Here is a 25,073-nt window from a genome sequence, read left to right on the forward strand (position 1 = left end):
CATGTGCTGAGATTCCGGGTCTGCCCACCTGCTTTACCCATTATTAGGGGTTCCCACCATCCCTGTGCTGAGTTCCTGGGTCTGTACACCTGCTCTGCCCATTAGGAGGAGTTCCTACCATCCCTGTGCTAAATTCCTGGGTCTGTACATGAAAAGAAGAAGAAGAAGAATGAAAAGAAGAAGAAGAAGAATGAAAAGAAGAAGAAGAAGAATGAAAAGAAGAATGAGAAGAATGAAAAGAAGAAGAAGAATGAGAAGAATGAAAAGAAGAAGAAGAATGAAAAGAAGAAGAAGAAGAATGAAAAGAAGAAGAAGAAGAATGAAAAGAAGAAGAAGAGGAATGAAAAGAAGAAGAAGAATGAAAAGAACAATGAGAAGAATGAAAAGAAGGAGAAGAATGAAAAGAAGAATGAAAAGAAGAAGAAGAAGAATGAGAAGAATGAAAAGAAGAATGAGAAGAAGAATGAAAAGAAGAATGAAAAGAAGAATGAGAAGAATGAAAAGAAGAATGAGAAGAATGAAAAGAAGAAGAAGAATGAAAAGAAGAATGAGAAGAAGAATGAGAAGAATGAAAAGAAGAAGAAGAAGAATGAAAAGAAGAAGAAGAAGAATGAAAAGAAGAATGAGAAGAAGAATGAAAAGAAGAAGAAGAAGAATGAAAAGAAGAATGAAAAGAAGAAGAAGAAAAATGAAAAGAAGAAGAAGAAGAAGAATGAAAAGAAGAATGAGAAGAATGAAAAGAAGAAGAATGAAAAGAAGAATGAGAAGAACACCTGCTGAGCCCATTACTAGGGGTTCCCACCATCCCTGTGCTGAGGTTCTGGGTATGCACACCTGCTGTGCCCATTATGAGGGGTTCCTACCATCCATGTGCTGAGATTCCGGGTCTGCCCACCTGCTTTACCCATTATTAGGGGTTCCCACCATCCCTGTGCTGAGGTTCCAGGTCTGCACACCTGCTGCGCCCATTATGAGAAGTTCCCACCATCCCTGTGCTGAGTTCCTGGGTCTGTACACCTGCTCTGCCCATTAGGAGGAGTTCCCACCATCCCTGTGCTAAATTCCTGGGTCTGTACACCTGCTGTTCCCATTATGAGGGGTTTCTACCATCCCTGTGCTGAGGTCCCAGGTCTGCACACCTGCTGCGCCCATTACTAGGGGTTCCCACCATCCCTGTGCTGAGGTTCTGGGTATGCACACCTGCTGTGCCCATTATGAGGGGTTCCTACCATCCATGTGCTGAGATTCCGGGTCTGCCCACTTGCTTTACCCATTATTAGGGGTTCCCACCATCCCTGTGCTGAGGTTCCAGGTCTGCACACCTGCTGCGCCCATTATGAGAAGTTCCCACCATCCCTGTGCTGAGTTCCTGGGTCTGTACACCTGCTCTGCCCATTAGGAGGAGTTCCCACCATCCCTGTGCTATATTCCTGGGTCTGTACACCTGCTGTTCCCATTATGAGGGGTTTCTACCATCCCTGTGCTGAGGTCCCAGGTCTGCACACCTGCTGCGCCCATTACTAGGGGTTCCCACCATCCCTGTGCTGAGGTTCTGGGTATGCACACCTGCTGTGCCCATTATGAGGGGTTCCTACCATCCATGTGCTGAGGTTCCAGGTCGGCACACCTGCTGCGCCCATTATGAGAAGTTCCCACCATCCCTGTGCTGAGTTCCTGGGTCTGTACACCTGCTCTGCCCATTAGGAGGAGTTCCCACCATCCCTGTGCTAAATTCCTGGGTCTGTACACCTGCTGTTCCCATTATGAGGGGTTTCTACCATCCCTGTGCTGAGGTCCCAGGTCTGCACACCTGCTGCGCCCATTACTAGGGGTTCCCACCATCCCTGTGCTGAGGTTCTGGGTATGCACACCTGCTGTGCCCATTATGAGGGGTTCCTACCATCCATGTGCTGAGATTCCGGGTCTGCCCACCTGCTTTACCCATTATTAGGGGTTCCCACCATCCCTGTGCTGAGGTTCCAGGTCTGCACACCTGCTGCGCCCATTATGAGAAGTTCCCACCATCCCTGTGCTGAGTTCCTGGGTCTGTACACCTGCTCTGCCCATTAGGAGGAGTTCCCACCATCCCTGTGCTAAATTCCTGGGTCTGTACACCTGCTGTTCCCATTATGAGGGGTTTCTACCATCCCTGTGCTGAGGTCCCAGGTCTGCACACCTGCTGCGCCCATTACTAGGGGTTCCCACCATCCCTGTGCTGAGGTTCTGGGTATGCACACCTGCTGTGCCCATTATGAGGGGTTCCTACCATCCATGTGCTGAGGTTCCAGGTCGGCACACCTGCTGCGCCCATTATGAGAAGTTCCCACCATCCCTGTGCTGAGTTCCTGGGTCTGTACACCTGCTCTGCCCATTAGGAGGAGTTCCCACCATCCCTGTGCTAAATTCCTGGGTCTGTACATGAAAAGAAGAAGAAGAAGAATGAAAAGAAGAAGAAGAAGAATGAAAAGAAGGAGAAGAATGAGAAGAATGAAAAGAAGAAGAAGAAGAATGAAATAAGAAGAAGAAGAATGAAATAAGAAGAAGAAGAATGAAAAGAAGAAGGAGAAGAATGAAAAGAAGAAGAAGAATGAAAAGAAGAAGCAGAATGAAAAGAACAATGAGAAGAATGAAAAGAAGAAGGAGAAGAATGAAAAGAAGAATGAAAAGAAGAAGAAGAAGAATGAAAAGAAGAATGAGAAGAATGAAAAGAAGAATGAGAAGAAGAATGAGAAGAATGAAAAGAAGAATGAGAAGAATGAAAAGAAGAATGAGAAGAATGAAAAGAAGAAGAATGAAAAGAAGAATGAGAAGAAGAATGAGAAGAATGAAAAGAAGAAGAAGAAGAATGAAAAGAAGAAGAAGAAGAATGAAAAGAAGAATGAGAAGAAGAATGAAAAGAAGAAGAAGAAGAATGAAAAGAAGAATGAAAAGAAGAAGAAGAAGAATGAAAAGAAGAAGAAGAAGAATGAAAAGAAGAAGAAGAAGAAAGAAAAGAAGAATGAGAAGAATGAAAAGAAGAAGAATGAAAAGAAGAATGAGAAGAACACCTGCTGCGCCCATTACTAGGGGTTCCCACCATCCCTGTGCTGAGGTTCTGGGTATGCACACCTGCTGTGCCCATTATGAGGGGTTCCTACCATCCATGTGCTGAGGTTCCAGGTCGGCACACCTGCTGCGCCCATTATGAGAAGTTCCCACCATCCCTGTGCTGAGTTCCTGGGTCTGTACACCTGCTCTGCCCATTAGGAGGAGTTCCCACCATCCCTGTGCTAAATTCCTGGGACTGTACACCTGCTGTTCCCATTATGAGGGGTTTCTACCATCCCTGTGCTGAGGTCCCAGGTCTGCACACCTGCTGCGCCCATTACTAGGGGTTCCCACCATCCCTGTGCTGAGGTTCTGGGTATGCACACCTGCTGTGCCCATTATGAGGGGTTCCTACCATCCATGTGCTGAGATTCCGGGTCTGCCCACCTGCTTTACCCATTATTAGGGGTTCCCACCATCCCTGTGCTGAGGTTCCAGGTCTGCACACCTGCTGCGCCCATTATGAGAAGTTCCCACCATCCCTGTGCTGAGTTCCTGGGTCTGTACACCTGCTCTGCCCATTAGGAGGAGTTCCCACCATCCCTGTGCTAAATTCCTGGGTCTGTACACCTGCTGTTCCCATTATGAGGGGTTTCTACCATCCCTGTGCTGAGGTCCCAGGTCTGCACACCTGCTGCGCCCATTACTAGGGGTTCCCACCATCCCTGTGCTGAGGTTCTGGGTATGCACACCTGCTGTGCCCATTATGAGGGGTTCCTACCATCCATGTGCTGAGATTCCGGGTCTGCCCACCTGCTTTACCCATTATTAGGGGTTCCCACCATCCCTGTGCTGAGGTTCCAGGTCTGCACACCTGCTGCGCCCATTATGAGAAGTTCCCACCATCCCTGTGCTGAGTTCCTGGGTCTGTACACCTGCTCTGCCCATTAGGAGGAGTTCCCACCATCCCTGTGCTAAATTCCTGGGTCTGTACACCTGCTGTTCCCATTATGAGGGGTTTCTACCATCCCTGTGCTGAGGTCCCAGGTCTGCACACCTGCTGCGCCCATTACTAGGGGTTCCCACCATCCCTGTGCTGAGGTTCTGGGTATGCACACCTGCTGTGCCCATTATGAGGGGTTCCTACCATCCATGTGCTGAGGTTCCAGGTCGGCACACCTGCTGCGCCCATTATGAGAAGTTCCCACCATCCCTGTGCTGAGTTCCTGAGTCTGTACACCTGCTCTGCCCATTAGGAGGAGTTCCTACCATCCCTGTGCTAAATTCCTGGGTCTGTACATGAAAAGAAGAAGAAGAAGAATGAAAAGAAGAAGAAGAAGAATGAAAAGAAGAAGAAGAAGAATGAAAAGAAGAATGAGAAGAAGAAGAAGAATGAAAAGAAGAAGAAGAATGAAAATAAGAAGAAGAAGAATGAAAAGAAGAATGAAAAGAAGAAGAAGAAGAATGAAAAGAAGCAGAAGAGGAATGAAAAGAAGAAGAAGAATGAAAAGAACAATGAGAAGAATGAAAAGAAGGAGAAGAATGAAAAGAAGAATGAAAAGAAGAAGAAGAAGAATGAAAAGAAGAATGAGAAGAATGAAAAGAAGAATGAGAAGAAGAATGAAAAGAAGAATGAGAAGAAGAATGAGAAGAATGAAAAGAAGAATGAGAAGAATGAAAAGAAGAAGAAGAATGAAAAGAAGAATGAGAAGAAGAATGAGAAGAATGAAAAGAAGAAGAAGAAGAATGAAAAGAAGAAGAAGAAGAATGAAAAGAAGAATGAGAAGAAGAAGAAGAAGAATGAAAAGAAGAATGAAAAGAAGAAGAAGAAGAATGAAAAGAAGAAGAAGAAGAAGAATGAGAAGAATGAAAAGAAGAAGAATGAAAAGAAGAATGAGAAGAACACCTGCTGAGCCCATTACTAGGGGTTCCCACCATCCCTGTGCTGAGGTTCTGGGTATGCACACCTGCTGTGCCCATTATGAGGGGTTCCTACCATCCATGTGCTGAGATTCCGGGTCTGCCCACCTGCTTTACCCATTATTAGGGGTTCCCACCATCCCTGTGCTGAGGTTCCAGGTCTGCACACCTGCTGCGCCCATTATGAGAAGTTCCCACCATCCCTGTGCTGAGTTCCTGGGTCTGTACACCTGCTCTGCCCATTAGGAGGAGTTCCCACCATCCCTGTGCTAAATTCCTGGGTCTGTACACCTGCTGTTCCCATTATGAGGGGTTTCTACCATCCCTGTGCTGAGGTCCCAGGTCTGCACACCTGCTGCGCCCATTACTAGGGGTTCCCACCATCCCTGTGCTGAGGTTCTGGGTATGCACACCTGCTGTGCCCATTATGAGGGGTTCCTACCATCCATGTGCTGAGGTTCCAGGTCGGCACACCTGCTGCGCCCATTATGAGAAGTTCCCACCATCCCTGTGCTGAGTTCCTGGGTCTGTACACCTGCTCTGCCCATTAGGAGGAGTTCCCACCATCCCTGTGCTAAATTCCTGGGACTGTACACCTGCTGTTCCCATTATGAGGGGTTTCTACCATCCCTGTGCTGAGGTCCCAGGTCTGCACACCTGCTGCGCCCATTACTAGGGGTTCCCACCATCCCTGTGCTGAGGTTCTGGGTATGCACACCTGCTGTGCCCATTATGAGGGGTTCCTACCATCCATGTGCTGAGATTCCGGGTCTGCCCACCTGCTTTACCCATTATTAGGGGTTCCCACCATCCCTGTGCTGAGGTTCCAGGTCTGCACACCTGCTGCGCCCATTATGAGAAGTTCCCACCATCCCTGTGCTGAGTTCCTGGGTCTGTACACCTGCTCTGCCCATTAGGAGGAGTTCCCACCATCCCTGTGCTAAATTCCTGGGTCTGTACACCTGCTGTTCCCATTATGAGGGGTTTCTACCATCCCTGTGCTGAGGTCCCAGGTCTGCACACCTGCTGCGCCCATTACTAGGGGTTCCCACCATCCCTGTGCTGAGGTTCTGGGTATGCACACCTGCTGTGCCCATTATGAGGGGTTCCTACCATCCATGTGCTGAGGTTCCAGGTCGGCACACCTGCTGCGCCCATTATGAGAAGTTCCCACCATCCCTGTGCTGAGTTCCTGGGACTGTACACCTGCTGTTCCCATTATGAGGGGTTTCTACCATCCCTGTGCTGAGGTCCCAGGTCTGCATACCTGCTGCGCCCATTACTAGGGGTTCCCACCATCCCTGTGCTGAGGTTCTGGGTATGCACACCTGCTGTGCCCATTATGAGGGGTTCCTACCATCCATGTGCTGAGATTCCGGGTCTGCCCACCTGCTGCGCCCATTATGAGAAATTCCCACCATCCCTGTGCTGAGTTCCTGGGTCTGTACACCTGCTCTGCCCATTAGGAGGAGTTCCCACCATCCCTGTGCTAAATTCCTGGGTCTGTACACCTGCTGTTCCCATTATGAGGGGTTTCTACCATCCCTGTGCTGAGGTCCCAGGTCTGCACACCTGCTGCGCCCATTACTAGGGGTTCCCACCATCCCTGTGCTGAGGTTCTGGGTATGCACACCTGCTGTGCCCATTATGAGGGGTTCCTACCATCCATGTGCTGAGGTTCCAGGTCGGCACACCTGCTGCGCCCATTATGAGAAGTTCCCACCATCCCTGTGCTGAGTTCCTGGGTCTGTACACCTGCTCTGCCCATTAGGAGGAGTTCCCACCATCCCTGTGCTAAATTCCTGGGTCTGTACACCTGCTGTTCCCATTATGAGGGGTTTCTACCATCCCTGTGCTGAGGTCCCAGGTCTGCACACCTGCTGCGCCCATTACTAGGGGTTCCCACCATCCCTGTGCTGAGGTTCTGGGTATGCACACCTGCTGTGCCCATTATGAGGGGTTCCTACCATCCATGTGCTGAGATTCCGGGTCTGCCCACCTGCTTTACCCATTATTAGGGGTTCCCACCATCCCTGTGCTGAGGTTCCAGGTCTGCACACCTGCTGCGCCCATTATGAGAAGTTCCCACCATCCCTGTGCTGAGTTCCTGGGTCTGTACACCTGCTCTGCCCATTAGGAGGAGTTCCCACCATCCCTGTGCTAAATTCCTGGGTCTGTACACCTGCTGTTCCCATTATGAGGGGTTTCTACCATCCCTGTGCTGAGGTCCCAGGTCTGCACACCTGCTGCGCCCATTACTAGGGGTTCCCACCATCCCTGTGCTGAGGTTCTGGGTATGCACACCTGCTGTGCCCATTATGAGGGGTTCCTACCATCCATGTGCTGAGGTTCCAGGTCGGCACACCTGCTGCGCCCATTATGAGAAGTTCCCACCATCCCTGTGCTGAGTTCCTGGGTCTGTACACCTGCTCTGCCCATTAGGAGGAGTTCCCACCATCCCTGTGCTAAATTCCTGGGTCTGTACATGAAAAGAAGAAGAAGAAGAATGAAAAGAAGAAGAAGAAGAATAAGAATGAGAAGAATGAAAAGAAGAATGAGAAGAATGAAAAGAAGAAGAAGAAGAATGAAATAAGAAGAAGAAGAATGAAAAGAAGAAGGAGAAGAATGAAAAGAAGAAGAAGAAGAATGAAAAGAAGAAGAAGAATGAAAAGAACAATGAGAAGAATGAAAAGAAGAATGAAAAGAAGAAGAAGAAGAATGAAAAGAAGAATGAGAAGAATGAAAAGAAGAATGAGAAGAAGAATGAGAAGAATGAAAAGAAGAATGAGAAGAATGAAAAGAAGAATGAGAAGAATGAAAAGAAGAAGAAGAATGAAAAGAAGAATGAGAAAAATGAAAAGAAGAAGAAGAAGAATGAAAAGAAGAATGAGAAGAAGAATGAAAAGAAGAAGAAGAAGAATGAAAAGAAGAATGAAAAGAAGAAGAAGAAGAATGAAAAGAAGAAGAAGAAGAATGAAAAGAAGAAGAAGAAGAAAGAAAAGAAGAATGAGAAGAATGAAAAGAAGAAGAATGAAAAGAAGAATGAGAAGAACACCTGCTGCGCCCATTATGAGGGGTTCCTACCATCCATGTGCTGAGGTTCCAGGTCGGCACACCTGCTGCGCCCATTATGAGAAGTTCCCACCATCCCTGTGCTGAGTTCCTGGGTCTGTACACCTGCTCTGCCCATTAGGAGGAGTTCCCACCATCCCTGTGCTAAATTCCTGGGACTGTACACCTGCTGTTCCCATTATGAGGGGTTTCTACCATCCCTGTGCTGAGGTCCCAGGTCTGCACACCTGCTGCGCCCATTACTAGGGGTTCCCACCATCCCTGTGCTGAGGTTCTGGGTATGCACACCTGCTGTGCCCATTATGAGGGGTTCCTACCATCCATGTGCTGAGATTCCGGGTCTGCCCACCTGCTTTACCCATTATTAGGGGTTCCCACCATCCCTGTGCTGAGTTCCTGGGTCTGTACACCTGCTCTGCCCATTAGGAGGAGTTCCTACCATCCCTGTGCTAAATTCCTGGGTCTGTACATGAAAAGAAGAAGAAGAAGAATGAAAAGAAGAAGAAGAAGAATGAAAAGAAGAAGAAGAAGAATGAAAAGAAGAATGAGAAGAATGAAAAGAAGAAGAAGAATGAGAAGAATGAAAAGAAGAAGAAGAATGAAAAGAAGAAGAAGAAGAATGAAAAGAAGAAGAAGAAGAATGAAAAGAAGAAGAAGAGGAATGAAAAGAAGAAGAAGAATGAAAAGAACAATGAGAAGAATGAAAAGAAGGAGAAGAATGAAAAGAAGAATGAAAAGAAGAAGAAGAAGAATGAGAAGAATGAAAAGAAGAATGAGAAGAAGAATGAAAAGAAGAATGAAAAGAAGAATGAGAAGAATGAAAAGAAGAATGAGAAGAATGAAAAGAAGAAGAAGAATGAAAAGAAGAATGAGAAGAAGAATGAGAAGAATGAAAAGAAGAAGAAGAAGAATGAAAAGAAGAAGAAGAAGAATGAAAAGAAGAATGAGAAGAAGAATGAAAAGAAGAAGAAGAAGAATGAAAAGAAGAATGAAAAGAAGAAGAAGAAAAATGAAAAGAAGAAGAAGAAGAAGAATGAAAAGAAGAATGAGAAGAATGAAAAGAAGAAGAATGAAAAGAAGAATGAGAAGAACACCTGCTGAGCCCATTACTAGGGGTTCCCACCATCCCTGTGCTGAGGTTCTGGGTATGCACACCTGCTGTGCCCATTATGAGGGGTTCCTACCATCCATGTGCTGAGATTCCGGGTCTGCCCACCTGCTTTACCCATTATTAGGGGTTCCCACCATCCCTGTGCTGAGGTTCCAGGTCTGCACACCTGCTGCGCCCATTATGAGAAGTTCCCACCATCCCTGTGCTGAGTTCCTGGGTCTGTACACCTGCTCTGCCCATTAGGAGGAGTTCCCACCATCCCTGTGCTAAATTCCTGGGTCTGTACACCTGCTGTTCCCATTATGAGGGGTTTCTACCATCCCTGTGCTGAGGTCCCAGGTCTGCACACCTGCTGCGCCCATTACTAGGGGTTCCCACCATCCCTGTGCTGAGGTTCTGGGTATGCACACCTGCTGTGCCCATTATGAGGGGTTCCTACCATCCATGTGCTGAGATTCCGGGTCTGCCCACTTGCTTTACCCATTATTAGGGGTTCCCACCATCCCTGTGCTGAGGTTCCAGGTCTGCACACCTGCTGCGCCCATTATGAGAAGTTCCCACCATCCCTGTGCTGAGTTCCTGGGTCTGTACACCTGCTCTGCCCATTAGGAGGAGTTCCCACCATCCCTGTGCTATATTCCTGGGTCTGTACACCTGCTGTTCCCATTATGAGGGGTTTCTACCATCCCTGTGCTGAGGTCCCAGGTCTGCACACCTGCTGCGCCCATTACTAGGGGTTCCCACCATCCCTGTGCTGAGGTTCTGGGTATGCACACCTGCTGTGCCCATTATGAGGGGTTCCTACCATCCATGTGCTGAGGTTCCAGGTCGGCACACCTGCTGCGCCCATTATGAGAAGTTCCCACCATCCCTGTGCTGAGTTCCTGGGTCTGTACACCTGCTCTGCCCATTAGGAGGAGTTCCCACCATCCCTGTGCTAAATTCCTGGGTCTGTACACCTGCTGTTCCCATTATGAGGGGTTTCTACCATCCCTGTGCTGAGGTCCCAGGTCTGCACACCTGCTGCGCCCATTACTAGGGGTTCCCACCATCCCTGTGCTGAGGTTCTGGGTATGCACACCTGCTGTGCCCATTATGAGGGGTTCCTACCATCCATGTGCTGAGATTCCGGGTCTGCCCACCTGCTTTACCCATTATTAGGGGTTCCCACCATCCCTGTGCTGAGGTTCCAGGTCTGCACACCTGCTGCGCCCATTATGAGAAGTTCCCACCATCCCTGTGCTGAGTTCCTGGGTCTGTACACCTGCTCTGCCCATTAGGAGGAGTTCCCACCATCCCTGTGCTAAATTCCTGGGTCTGTACACCTGCTGTTCCCATTATGAGGGGTTTCTACCATCCCTGTGCTGAGGTCCCAGGTCTGCACACCTGCTGCGCCCATTACTAGGGGTTCCCACCATCCCTGTGCTGAGGTTCTGGGTATGCACACCTGCTGTGCCCATTATGAGGGGTTCCTACCATCCATGTGCTGAGGTTCCAGGTCGGCACACCTGCTGCGCCCATTATGAGAAGTTCCCACCATCCCTGTGCTGAGTTCCTGGGTCTGTACACCTGCTCTGCCCATTAGGAGGAGTTCCCACCATCCCTGTGCTAAATTCCTGGGTCTGTACATGAAAAGAAGAAGAAGAAGAATGAAAAGAAGAAGAAGAAGAATGAAAAGAAGGAGAAGAATGAGAAGAATGAAAAGAAGAAGAAGAAGAATGAAATAAGAAGAAGAAGAATGAAATAAGAAGAAGAAGAATGAAAAGAAGAAGGAGAAGAATGAAAAGAAGAAGAAGAATGAAAAGAAGAAGCAGAATGAAAAGAACAATGAGAAGAATGAAAAGAAGAAGGAGAAGAATGAAAAGAAGAATGAAAAGAAGAAGAAGAAGAATGAAAAGAAGAATGAGAAGAATGAAAAGAAGAATGAGAAGAAGAATGAGAAGAATGAAAAGAAGAATGAGAAGAATGAAAAGAAGAATGAGAAGAATGAAAAGAAGAAGAATGAAAAGAAGAATGAGAAGAAGAATGAGAAGAATGAAAAGAAGAAGAAGAAGAATGAAAAGAAGAAGAAGAAGAATGAAAAGAAGAATGAGAAGAAGAATGAAAAGAAGAAGAAGAAGAATGAAAAGAAGAATGAAAAGAAGAAGAAGAAGAATGAAAAGAAGAAGAAGAAGAATGAAAAGAAGAAGAAGAAGAAAGAAAAGAAGAATGAGAAGAATGAAAAGAAGAAGAATGAAAAGAAGAATGAGAAGAACACCTGCTGCGCCCATTACTAGGGGTTCCCACCATCCCTGTGCTGAGGTTCTGGGTATGCACACCTGCTGTGCCCATTATGAGGGGTTCCTACCATCCATGTGCTGAGGTTCCAGGTCGGCACACCTGCTGCGCCCATTATGAGAAGTTCCCACCATCCCTGTGCTGAGTTCCTGGGTCTGTACACCTGCTCTGCCCATTAGGAGGAGTTCCCACCATCCCTGTGCTAAATTCCTGGGACTGTACACCTGCTGTTCCCATTATGAGGGGTTTCTACCATCCCTGTGCTGAGGTCCCAGGTCTGCACACCTGCTGCGCCCATTACTAGGGGTTCCCACCATCCCTGTGCTGAGGTTCTGGGTATGCACACCTGCTGTGCCCATTATGAGGGGTTCCTACCATCCATGTGCTGAGATTCCGGGTCTGCCCACCTGCTTTACCCATTATTAGGGGTTCCCACCATCCCTGTGCTGAGGTTCCAGGTCTGCACACCTGCTGCGCCCATTATGAGAAGTTCCCACCATCCCTGTGCTGAGTTCCTGGGTCTGTACACCTGCTCTGCCCATTAGGAGGAGTTCCCACCATCCCTGTGCTAAATTCCTGGGTCTGTACACCTGCTGTTCCCATTATGAGGGGTTTCTACCATCCCTGTGCTGAGGTCCCAGGTCTGCACACCTGCTGCGCCCATTACTAGGGGTTCCCACCATCCCTGTGCTGAGGTTCTGGGTATGCACACCTGCTGTGCCCATTATGAGGGGTTCCTACCATCCATGTGCTGAGATTCCGGGTCTGCCCACCTGCTTTACCCATTATTAGGGGTTCCCACCATCCCTGTGCTGAGGTTCCAGGTCTGCACACCTGCTGCGCCCATTATGAGAAGTTCCCACCATCCCTGTGCTGAGTTCCTGGGTCTGTACACCTGCTCTGCCCATTAGGAGGAGTTCCCACCATCCCTGTGCTAAATTCCTGGGTCTGTACACCTGCTGTTCCCATTATGAGGGGTTTCTACCATCCCTGTGCTGAGGTCCCAGGTCTGCACACCTGCTGCGCCCATTACTAGGGGTTCCCACCATCCCTGTGCTGAGGTTCTGGGTATGCACACCTGCTGTGCCCATTATGAGGGGTTCCTACCATCCATGTGCTGAGGTTCCAGGTCGGCACACCTGCTGCGCCCATTATGAGAAGTTCCCACCATCCCTGTGCTGAGTTCCTGAGTCTGTACACCTGCTCTGCCCATTAGGAGGAGTTCCTACCATCCCTGTGCTAAATTCCTGGGTCTGTACATGAAAAGAAGAAGAAGAAGAATGAAAAGAAGAAGAAGAAGAATGAAAAGAAGAAGAAGAAGAATGAAAAGAAGAATGAGAAGAAGAAGAAGAATGAAAAGAAGAAGAAGAATGAAAATAAGAAGAAGAAGAATGAAAAGAAGAATGAAAAGAAGAAGAAGAAGAATGAAAAGAAGAAGAAGAGGAATGAAAAGAAGAAGAAGAATGAAAAGAACAATGAGAAGAATGAAAAGAAGGAGAAGAATGAAAAGAAGAATGAAAAGAAGAAGAAGAAGAATGAAAAGAAGAATGAGAAGAATGAAAAGAAGAATGAGAAGAAGAATGAAAAGAAGAATGAGAAGAAGAATGAGAAGAATGAAAAGAAGAATGAGAAGAATGAAAAGAAGAAGAAGAATGAAAAGAAGAATGAGAAGAAGAATGAGAAGAATGAAAAGAAGAAGAAGAAGAATGAAAAGAAGAAGAAGAAGAATGAAAAGAAGAATGAGAAGAAGAAGAAGAAGAATGAAAAGAAGAATGAAAAGAAGAAGAAGAAGAATGAAAAGAAGAAGAAGAAGAAGAATGAGAAGAATGAAAAGAAGAAGAATGAAAAGAAGAATGAGAAGAACACCTGCTGAGCCCATTACTAGGGGTTCCCACCATCCCTGTGCTGAGGTTCTGGGTATGCACACCTGCTGTGCCCATTATGAGGGGTTCCTACCATCCATGTGCTGAGATTCCGGGTCTGCCCACCTGCTTTACCCATTATTAGGGGTTCCCACCATCCCTGTGCTGAGGTTCCAGGTCTGCACACCTGCTGCGCCCATTATGAGAAGTTCCCACCATCCCTGTGCTGAGTTCCTGGGTCTGTACACCTGCTCTGCCCATTAGGAGGAGTTCCCACCATCCCTGTGCTAAATTCCTGGGTCTGTACACCTGCTGTTCCCATTATGAGGGGTTTCTACCATCCCTGTGCTGAGGTCCCAGGTCTGCACACCTGCTGCGCCCATTACTAGGGGTTCCCACCATCCCTGTGCTGAGGTTCTGGGTATGCACACCTGCTGTGCCCATTATGAGGGGTTCCTACCATCCATGTGCTGAGATTCCGGGTCTGCCCACCTGCTTTACCCATTATTAGGGGTTCCCACCATCCCTGTGCTGAGGTTCCAGGTCTGCACACCTGCTGCGCCCATTATGAGAAGTTCCCACCATCCCTGTGCTGAGTTCCTGGGTCTGTACACCTGCTCTGCCCATTAGGAGGAGTTCCCACCATCCCTGTGCTAAATTCCTGGGTCTGTACACCTGCTGTTCCCATTATGAGGGGTTTCTACCATCCCTGTGCTGAGGTCCCAGGTCTGCACACCTGCTGCGCCCATTACTAGGGGTTCCCACCATCCCTGTGCTGAGGTTCTGGGTATGCACACCTGCTGTGCCCATTATGAGGGGTTCCTACCATCCATGTGCTGAGGTTCTGGGTATGCACACCTGCTGTGCCCATTATGAGGGGTTCCTACCATCCATGTGCTGAGGTTCCAGGTCGGCACACCTGCTGCGCCCATTATGAGAAGTTCCCACCATCCCTGTGCTGAGTTCCTGGGTCTGTACACCTGCTCTGCCCATTAGGAGGAGTTCCCACCATCCCTGTGCTAAATTCCTGGGTCTGTACATGAAAAGAAGAAGAAGAAGAATGAAAAGAAGCAGAAGAAGAATGAAAAGAAGAAGAAGAATGAAAAGAAGAATGAGAAGAATGAAAAGAAGAAGAAGAATGAGAAGAATGAAAAGAAGAATGAAAAGAAGAATGAGAAGAACACCTGCTGCGCCCATTACTAGGGGTTCCCACCATCCCTGTGCTGAGGTTCTGGGTATGCACACCTGCTGTGCCCATTATGAGGGGTTCCTACCATCCATGTGCTGAGATTCCGGGTCTGCCCACCTGCTTTACCCATTATTAGGGGTTCCCACCATCCCTGTGCTGAGGTTCCAGGTCTGCACACCTGCTGCGCCCATTATGAGAAGTTCCCACCATCCCTGTGCTGAGTTCCTGGGTCTGTACACCTGCTCTGCCCATTAGGAGGAGTTCCCACCATCCCTGTGCTAAATTCCTGGGTCTGTACACCTGCTGTTCCCATTATGAGGGGTTTCTACCATCCCTGTGCTGAGGTCCCAGGTCTGCACACCTGCTGCGCCCATTACTAGGGGTTCCCACCATCCCTGTGCTGAGGTTCTGGGTATGCACACCTGCTGTGCCCATTATGAGGGGTTCCTACCATCCATGTGCTGAGGTTCCAGGTCGGCACACCTGCTGCGCCCATTATGAGAAGTTCCCACCATCCCTGTGCTGAGTTCCTGGGTCTGTACACCTGCTCTGCCCATTAGGAGGAGTTCCCACCATCCCTGTGCTAAATTCCTGGGACTGTACACCTGCTGTTCCCATTATGAGGGGTTTCTACCATCCCTGTGCTGAGGTCCCAGGTCTGCACACCTGCTGCGCTCATTACTAGGGGTTCCCACCATCCCTGTGCTGAGGTTCTGGGTATGCACACCTGCTGTGCCCATTATGAGGGGTTCCTACCATCCATGTGCTGAGATTCCGGGTCTGCCCACCTGCTTTACCCATTATTAGGGGTTCCCACCATCCCTGTGCTGAGGTTCCAGGTCTGCACACCTGCTGCGCCCATTATGAGAAGTTCCCACCATCCCTGTGCTGAGTTCCTGGGTCTGTACACCTGCTCTGCCCATTAGGAGGAGTTCCCACCATCCCTGTGCTAAATTCCTGGGTCTGTACACCTGCTGTTCCCATTATGAGGGGTTTCTACCATCCCTGTGCTGAGGTCCCAGGTCTGCACACCTGCTGCGCCCATTACTAGGGGTTCCCACCATCCCTGTGCTGAGGTTCTGGGTATGCACACCTGCTGTGCCCATTATGAGAAGTTCCCACCATCCCTGTGCTGAGTTCCTGGGTCTGTACACCTGCTCTGCCCATTAGGAGGAGTTCCCACCATCCCTGTGCTAAATTCCTGGGACTGTACACCTGCTGTTCCCATTATGAGGGGTTTCTACCATCCCTGTGCTGAGGTCCCAGGTCTGCACACCTGCTGCGCCCATTACTAGGGGTTCCCACCATCCCTGTGCTGAGGTTCTGGGTATGCACACCTGCTGTGCCCATTATGAGGGGTTCCTACCATCCATGTGCTGAGATTCCGGGTCTGCCCACCTGCTTTACCCATTATTAGGGGTTCCCACCATCCCTGTGCTGAGGTTCCAGGTCTGCACACCTGCTGCGCCCATTATGAGAAGTTCCCACCATCCCTGTGCTGAGTTCCTGGGTCTGTACACCTGCTCTGCCCATTAGGAGGAGTTCCCACCATCCCTGTGCTAAATTCCTGGGTCTGTACACCTGCTGTTCCCATTATGAGGGGTTTCTACCATCCCTGTGCTGAGGTCCCAGGTCTGCACACCTGCTGCGCCCATTACTAGGGGTTCCCACCATCCCTGTGCTGAGGTTCTGGGTATGCACACCTGCTGTGCCCATTATGAGGGGTTCCTACCATCCATGTGCTGAGGTTCTGGGTATGCACACCTGCTGTGCCCATTATGAGGGGTTCCTACCATCCATGTGCTGAGGTTCCAGGTCGGCACACCTGCTGCGCCCATTATGAGAAGTTCCCACCATCCCTGTGCTGAGTTCCTGGGTCTGTACACCTGCTCTGCCCATTAGGAGGAGTTCCCACCATCCCTGTGCTAAATTCCTGGGTCTGTACATGAAAAGAAGAAGAAGAAGAATGAAAAGAAGAAGAAGAAGAATGAAAAGAAGAATGAGAAGAATGAAAAGAAGAAGAAGAATGAGAAGAAGAATGAGAAGAATGAAAAGAAGAAGAAGAAGAATGAAAAGAAGAAGAAGAATGAAAAGAACAATGAGAAGAATGAAAAGAAGAAGGAGAAGAATGAAAAGAAGAATGAAAAGAAGAAGAAGAAGAATGAAAAGAAGAATGAGAAGAATGAAAAGAAGAAGAAGAATGAAAAGAAGAATGAGAAGAAGAATGAGAAGAATGAAAAGAAGAATGAGAAGAATGAAAAGAAGAATGAGAAGAATGAGAAGAATGAAAAGAAGAAGAAGAATGAAAAGAAGAAGAAGAAGAATGAAAAGAAGAAGAAGAAGAATGAAAAGAAGAATGAAAAGAAGAAGAAGAAGAATGAAAAGAAGAAGAAGAATGAAAAGAAGAAGAAGAAGAATGAAAAGAAGAAGAAGAAGAATGAAAAGAAGAATGAGAAGAATGAAAAGAAGAAGAATGAAAAGAAGAATGAGAAGAACACCTGCTGCGCCCATTACTAGGGGTTCCCACCATCCCTGTGCTGAGGTTCTGGGTATGCACACCTGCTGTGCCCATTATGAGGGGTTCCTACCATCCATGTGCTGAGATTCCGGGTCTGCCCACCTGCTTTACCCATTATTAGGGGTTCCCACCATCCCTGTGCTGAGGTTCCAGGTCTGCACACCTGCTGCGCCCATTATGAGAAGTTCCCACCATCCCTGTGCTGAGTTCCTGGGTCTGTACACCTGCTCTGCCCATTAGGAGGAGTTCCCACCATCCCTGTGCTAAATTCCTGGGTCTGTACACCTGCTGTTCCCATTATGAGGGGTTTCTACCATCCCTGTGCTGAGGTCCCAGGTCTGCACACCTGCTGCGCCCATTACTAGGGGTTCCCACCATCCCTGTGCTGAGGTTCTGGGTATGCACACCTGCTGTGCCCATTATGAGGGGTTCCTACCATCCATGTGCTGAGGTTCCAGGTCTGCCCACCTGCTTTACCCATTATTAGGGGTTCCCACCATCCCTGTGCTGAGGTTCCAGGTCTGCACACCTGCTGCGCCCATTATGAGAAGTTCCCACCATCCCTGTGCTGAGTTCCTGGGTCTGTACACCTGCTCTGCCCATTAGGAGGAGTTCCCACCATCCCTGTGCTAAATTCCTGGGTCTGTACACCTGCTGTTCCCATTATGAGGGGTTTCTACCATCCCTTTGCTGAGGTCCCAGGTCTGCACACCTGCTGCGCCCATTACTAGGGGTTCCCACCATCCCTGTGCTGAGGTTCTGGGTATGCACACCTGCTGTGCCCATTATGAGGGGTTCCTACCATCCATGTGCTGAGGTTCTGGGTATGCACACCTGCTGTGCCCATTATGAGGGGTTCCTACCATCCATGTGCCGAGGTTCCAGGTCGGCACACCTGCTGCGCCCATTATGAGAAGTTCCCACCATCCCTGTGCTGAGTTCCTGGGTCTGTACACCTGCTCTGCCCATTAGGAGGAGTTCCCACCATCCCTGTGCTAAATTCCTGGGTCTGTACATGAAAAGAAGAAGAAGAAGAATGAAAAGAAGCAGAAGAAGAATGAAAAGAAGAAGAAGAAGAATGAAAAGAAGAATGAGAAGAATGAAAAGAAGAAGAAGAATGAGAAGAATGAGAAGAATGAAAAGAAGAAGAAGAAGAATGAAAAGAAGAAGAAGAAGAATGAAAAGAAGAAGAAGAATGAAAAGAACAATGAGAAGAATGAAAAGAAGAAGGAGAAGAATGAAAAGAAGAATGAAAAGAAGAAGAAGAATGAAAAGAAGAATGAGAAGAATGAAAAGAAGAAGAAGAATGAAAAGAAGAATGAGAAGAGGAATGAGAAGAATGAAAAGAAGAATGAGAAGAATGAAAAGAAGAATGAGAAGAATGAAAAGAAGAAGAAGAATGAAAAGAAGAATGAGAAGAAGAATGAGAAGAATGAAAAGAAGAAGAAGAAGAATGAAAAGAAGAAGAAGAAGAATGAAAAGAGGAATGAGAAGAAGAATGAAAAGAAGAAGAAGAAGAATGAAAAGAAGAATGAAAAGAAGAAGAAGAAGAATGAAAAGAAGAAGAAGAATGAAAAGAAGAAGAAGAAGAATGAAAAGAAGAAGAAGAAGAATGAAAAGAAGAATGAGAAGAATGAAAAGAAGAAGAATGAAAAGAAGAATGAGAAGAACACCTGCTGCGCCCATTACTAGGGGTTCCCACCATCCCTGTGCTGAGGTTCTGGGTATGCACACCTGCTGTGCCCATTATGAGGGGTTCCTACCATCCATGTGCTGAGATTCCGGGTCTGCCCACCTGCTTTACCCATTATTAGGGGTTCCCACCATCCCTGTGCTGAGGTCCCAGGTCTGCACACCTGCTGCGCCCATTACTAGGGGTTCCCACCATCCCTCTGCTGAGGTTCTGGGTATGCACACCTGCTGTGCCCATTATGAGGGGTTCCTACCATCCATGTGCTGAGATTCCGGGTCTTCCCACCTGCTTTACCCATTATTAGGGGTTCCCACCATCCCTGTGCTGAGGTTCCAGGTCTGCACACCTGCTGCGCCCATTATGAGAAGTTCCCACCATCCCTGTGCTGAGTTCCTGGGTCTGTACACCTGCTCTGCCCATTAGGATGAGTTCCCACCATCCCTGTGCTAAATTCCTGGGTCTGTACACCTGCTGTTCCCATTATGAGGGGTTTCTACCATCCCTGTGCTGAGGTCCCAGGTCTGCACACCTGCTGCGCCCATTACTAGGGGTTCCCACCATCCCTGTGCTGAGGTTCTGGGTATGCACACCTGCTGTGCCCATTATGAGGGGTTCCTACCATCCATGTGCTGAGGTTCCAGGTCGGCACACCTGCTGCGCCCATTATGAGAAGTTCCCACCATCCCTGTGCTGAGTTCCTGGGTCTGTACACCTGCTCTGCCCATTAGGAGGAGTTCCCACCATCCCTGTGCTAAATTCCTGGGACTGTACACCTGCTGTTCCCATTATGAGGGGTTTCTACCATCCCTGTGCTGAGGTCCCAGGTCTGCACACCTGCTGCGCCCATTACTAGGGGTTCCCACCATCCCTGTGCTGAGGTTCTGGGTATGCACACCTGCTGTGCCCATTATGAGGGGTTCCTACCATCCATGTGCTGAGATTCCGGGTCTGCCCACCTGCTTTACCCATTATTAGGGGTTCCCACCATCCCTGTGCTGAGGTTCCAGGTCTGCACACCTGCTGCGCCCATTATGAGAAGTTCCCACCATCCCTGTGCTGAGTTCCTGGGTCTGTACACCTGCTCTGCCCATTAGGAGGAGTTCCCACCATCCCTGTGCTAAATTCCTGGGTCTGTACACCTGCTGTTCCCATTATGAGGGGTTTCTACCATCCCTGTGCTGAGGTCCCAGGTCTGCACACCTGCTGCGCCCATTACTAGGGGTTCCCACCATCCCTGTGCTGAGGTTCTGGGTATGCACACCTGCTGTGCCCATTATGAGGGGTTCCTACCATCCATGTGCTGAGGTTCCAGGTCGGCACACCTGCTGCGCCCATTATGAGAAGTTCCCACCATCCCTGTGCTGAGTTCCTGGGTCTGTACACCTGCTCTGCCCATTAGGAGGAGTTCCCACCATCCCTGTGCTAAATTCCTGGGTCTGTACATGAAAAGAAGAAGAAGAAGAATGAAAAGAAGAAGAAGAAGAATGAAAAGAAGAATGAGAAGAATGAAAAGAAGAAGAAGAATGAGAAGAAGAAGAAGAATGAAAATAAGAAGAAGAAGAATGAAAATAAGAAGAAGAAGAATGAAAAGAAGAAGAAGAAGAATGAAAAGAAGAAGAAGAAGAATGAAAAGAAGAAGAAGAATGAAAAGAACAATGAGAAGAATGAAAAGAAGAAGGAGAAGAATGAAAAGAAGAAGAAGAAGAATGAAAAGAAGAATGAGAAGAATGAAAAGAAGAATGAGAAGAAGAATGAAAAGAAGAATGAGAAGAAGAATGAGAAGAAGAATGAGAAGAATGAAAAGAAGAAGAAGAATGAAAAGAAGAATGAGAAGAAGAATGAGAAGAATGAAAAGAAGAAGAAGAAGAATGAAAAGAAGAATGAGAAGAAGAATGAAAAGCAGAAGAAGAAGAATGAAAAGAAGAATGAAAAGAAGAAGAAGAAGAATGAAAAGAAGAAGAAGAAGAATGAAAAGAAGAATGAGAAGAATGAAAAGAAGAAGAAGAATGAAAAGAAGAATGAGAAGAACACCTGCTGCGCCCATTACTAGGGGTTCCCACCATCCCTGTGCTGAGGTTCTGGGTATGCACACCTGCTGTGCCCATTATGAGGGGTTCCTACCATCCATGTGCTGAGATTCCGGGTCTGCCCACCTGCTTTACCCATTATTAGGGGTTCCCATCATCCCTGTGCTGAGGTTCCAGGTCTGCACACCTGCTGCGCCCATTATGAGAAGTTCCCACCATCCCTGTGCTGAGTTCCTGGGTCTGTACACCTGCTCTGCCCATTAGGAGGAGTTCCCACCATCCCTGTGCTAAATTCCTGGGTCTGTACACCTGCTGTTCCCATTATGAGGGGTTTCTACCATCCCTGTGCTGAGGTCCCAGGTCTGCACACCTGCTGCGCCCATTACTAGGGGTTCCCACCATCCCTGTGCTGAGGTTCTGGGTATGCACACCTGCTGTGCCCATTATGAGGGGTTCCTACCATCCATGTGCTGAGGTTCCAGGTCTGCACACCTGCTGCGCCCATTATGAGAAGTTCCCACCATCCCTGTGCTGAGTTCCTGGGTCTGTACACCTGCTCTGCCCATTAGGAGGAGTTCCCACCATCCCTGTGCTAAATTCCTGGGTCTGTACACCTGCTGTTCCCATTATGAGGGGTTTCTACCATCCCTGTGCTGAGGTCCCAGGTCTGCACACCTGCTGCGCCCATTACTATGTTTCAACCGCTGTACATGTGAAGGAACTGTCAGAGAACTGTCAGAAATAGCGGAGCTCTCTGCAGGGACACTTTTGCCGGCTGATCGGGAAAAATCCGGTTTGTGCACCCGAAGTTGGCTAATATTCGGATTCGGCACAAATCGAATTTTTCCTGAAATTCGAAACGAATTCCACTTCGCCTGGTTCGATTCGCTCATCTCTAGTAACTTCATTAGAGGGTCCTTCGAATTCCGACCAAAAAGAGTTAACCCTTAACAGATGGCTAGGCTGGTTGGCTGTTGAAATAAAGTTATGTTTTTGATAAATAACTTCAAAAGGCACTACACTGCCTATCCCTCCACTGCCTTCCAGTTGCCCAACGAATAAAATTCAAAGCACTAACAATAACGTATAAAGCCATTTATAACTCTGCCCCAAATTACATCACCAATCTTGTCTCTAAATATCATCCAAACTGTACTCTCCGCTCCTCACAAGACCTCCTACTCTCTAGCTCCCTTGTCTCCTCCTCCCATGCTCGTCTCCAGGACTTCTCCAGAGCTTTCCCCATCCTCTGGAACTCTCTACCCCAATTTATCAGACTATCGCCTACTCTGCTCACTTTTAGGCGAGCTCTGAAAACCTATCTCTTCAGGGAAGCCTATCCTGCCCTCAGCTAATACTGGAATCTTCTACTCTTCCAACCAGTCCATCCCCCACAGTTACTACCTTTTGCACCACTAGCCCCTCCCTCCTAGATTGTAAGCTCCAAGGAGCAGGGCCCTAAAATCGCTCTTGTATTGAACTGTATTGTTACTGTATTGTCTCCCGTTATATTGTAAAGCGCTGAGCAAACTGTTGGCGCTATATAAATCCTGTATAATAATATAATAATAATATGGCTAATGTGTAAGGTAAAGTCTACAGGCTTGGAAAAATCTGTATCTAAATGGATAGAAAACTGGCTAAAAGATCGTATTCAGAGAGTAGCTGTTAATTATTATTATTATTATTATACAGTATTTATATAGCGCCAAAAAGGTTTGCTCAGCGCTGTACATTATAGTGGGGGACAGAACATGAGACAATACAGCAACAAACAATACACGAGGGGTTCGAGGGCCCTGCTCTTTCGAGCTTGCAATCTAGGAGGGAGGGGATAGTGGCACAGGAGGAAGTGGCTGTGGGGGATGGAGTGGTAGGAGGAGTGGAGGAGATCGGCAGTTAGGTGAGAGTGGGGTAGGCTTCCCTGAGGAGATGGGTTTTCAGGGTGCGCCTAAAGATGAGGAGGGAAGGTGACAGTCTGATGGATTGGGGTAGTGAGTTCCAGAGGATAGGGGAGGTCCTGGAGAAGTCTTGCAGTTGGGCGTGGGAGGTGGAGACCAGGGAGCTAGAAAGTAGGAGGTCTTGTAAGGAGCGAAGATTACGGGTTGGGTGGTATTTGGGTATCAAGTCGGTGAGGTAGTTTGGGGCAGCGTTGTGAATGGCTTTGTATGTCAGTGTTAGTAGTTTGAATTTGATGCGTTGTGCTATCGGGAGCCAATGGAGAGAATGACAGAGGGGGGTAGCAGAAGAGGAGCGGTTGGTAAGGTGGATGAGTCTGTCTGCTGAGTTCAGGATAGACTGAAGCAGGGATAGTCTGTGATGAGGTAGGCCGGTGAGGAGGGAGTTGCAGTAGTCCAGACGTGAGATAATAAGGGAGTAAACGAGTTGTTTAGTAGTGTCTGGGGTTAGGAAGGTATGTATTTTGGAGATGTTGTGGAGGTGGAGCCTGCATGAGCTTGCTAATGATTGGACATGGGGTTGGAAGGACAGGTTTGAATCTAGAGTGACACCTAGGACTTTGGCTTGCGGGGTGGGACTGATGGTGGCATTGTTGGTCGTTATGGAGAGGGGGGGGGGCGCGGGCTGGGGGGAAAATTAGGAGCTCGGTTTTGGAAAGGTTCCGTATGAGGAAGTGGAGCGACATGCAGTCTGATATGTCGTTCAGCAGGTGGGTGATACGGGTAAAGACTGAAGGGGTGAGTTGAGGGGTGGAGAGGTAAGTTTGCATGTCATCGGCGTAGAGGTGATAGTTAAAGCCATGGGAGTGTATCAGTTTGCCGAGGAAGGAGGTGTAGATGGAGAAGAGAAGGGGCCTGAGGACAGAGCCTTGGGGGACCCCAACAGAGAGGGGGAGAGAGGGGGAGGTGGTAGCGTTATAGGTAATACTGAAGGAGTGTTGGGAGAGATAGGAGGAGAGCCAGGAGAGAGCGGAGTCTCTGATGCCGAGGGAGTGTAGTTTATCAAGGAGGAGGGGGTGGTCAACTGTGTCGAAGGCCGCGGAAAGGTCAAGGAGTAAGAGGACTGAGTAGTGGCCATTAGCTTTGGCGGTTAGCAGGTCATTAGTGATTTTGAGTAGGGCGGTTTCGGTGGAGTGTATGGGACGGAAGCCAGACTGTAGTGGATCAAGGAGGTTGTTGTCAGTGAGGTGGCCGCTTAGGCGATTGTAGACTAAGCGCTCAAGGAGCTTGGATGTGAATGGCAGCAGGGAGATGGGTCTAAGGTTGTTCAGGTCAGTGGGGTCCAGGGAGGGTTTTTTGAGTATGGGAGTGATGTGCGCGTGCTTTAGGGGGAAGGGGAATGCGCCAGTAGAAAGGGAGAGATACTCTGAATGGTCTAGCTTTGTTAGTGGTGTACCCCAAGGTTCAGTGATGGGACCCTTACTTTTTAATATAATTATAAACAATATAGAGTCTGAGATTAAAAATACCATTTCAGTCTTTGCAGATGACACCAAGCTGTGCAGAGGAATAACGTCCTTACAGGATGTCTCCAATTTACAAGCTGACCTCAATGCACTGTTTAATTGAGCAGCTATGTGGCAAATGAGGTTTAATGTTGATAAATGTAGGTTAGCACTTGGGGACTAAGAATATGCATGCATCATACATACTAGGGGGCGGTACAACTGTGGGAATCAATGGTGGAGAAGGTTCTGGGAGTTCTGGTAGATCACATGCTTAATAATGGCATGCAATGCCAAGCTGCGGTTTCTAAAGCGACCAAATCCTCGCTTGTATTAAAAGAGGTATAGGCTCCAGAGAGAGATATCATATTACCCCTGTACACATCATTAGTAAGACCTCATCTGGAATATGCAGTTCAATTTTGGGCACCAATTCACAAAAAGAACATTGGGGAACTGAAGAAAGTACAGAGAAGGGCAACTAAACTGATAAAAGGCATGGGGGAGCTCAGCTATGAGGAAATATTAGAGGAACTGAATTTATTCTCTCTAGAGAAGAGGAGATTAGGGGGGATATGATCAGATGACATGTTTTACTAAGTTATCCAAGTAATGAATTATTTGATTGCATTTCAGATGATGAAGAGCAAGGATTTGTGAGTCGCACTTGAGGTAGAATCAGTGAAGGAGAAAATGGAAAGAGACAGAACGCAAAATGAACAAAGCTCTCCCTTATTTGGTCTACATTGTCACTGAGGTGAGTGTCATATTTTTTTCTTTTTAAGGGTTCATTAAAGGAGTAAAGCCAAAGCTCGTTTGGCTCTACTTCTCCTGGGAATCACAGTAGTGCAGTTCGTTCAGCACTCCTATGACCCATTTTCTGAAACCCCCTCAGCTGACATCACTCAGCTGGTCCAGGTTCAGGAAAGATCTTGACTTTAACCACTTGCCCTCCTGAGGATTCCCCCCCCCCC

At 47.9% G+C, this 25,073-nt stretch overlaps 1 long non-coding RNA gene across 12 annotated transcripts in view; it reads left to right on the forward strand.

The window, feature by feature from the left end:
- Positions 1 to 25,073, forward strand: part of LOC149429009 (uncharacterized) — a 645,951-nt gene that overhangs the window by 36,540 nt on the left and 584,338 nt on the right. For 11 of the 12 annotated variants that reach the window (XR_016310627.1, XR_016310628.1, XR_016310634.1 and 8 more), the window contains exon 3: positions 24,736 to 24,856. The exons of the other annotated variant lie outside the window; for it this stretch is intronic. This is a non-coding gene — a long non-coding RNA (uncharacterized LOC149429009). The remainder of the gene's footprint in view (positions 1 to 24,735; positions 24,857 to 25,073) is intronic. 12 annotated transcript variants of the gene reach the window in all.

Source organism: Staurois parvus, unplaced genomic scaffold, assembly GCF_062004578.1.
Source record: "Staurois parvus isolate SC_StPar_1 unplaced genomic scaffold, SC_StPar_1.0 ptg002864l, whole genome shotgun sequence".
NCBI classification, from domain to species: Eukaryota; Metazoa; Chordata; class Amphibia; order Anura; family Ranidae; genus Staurois; species Staurois parvus.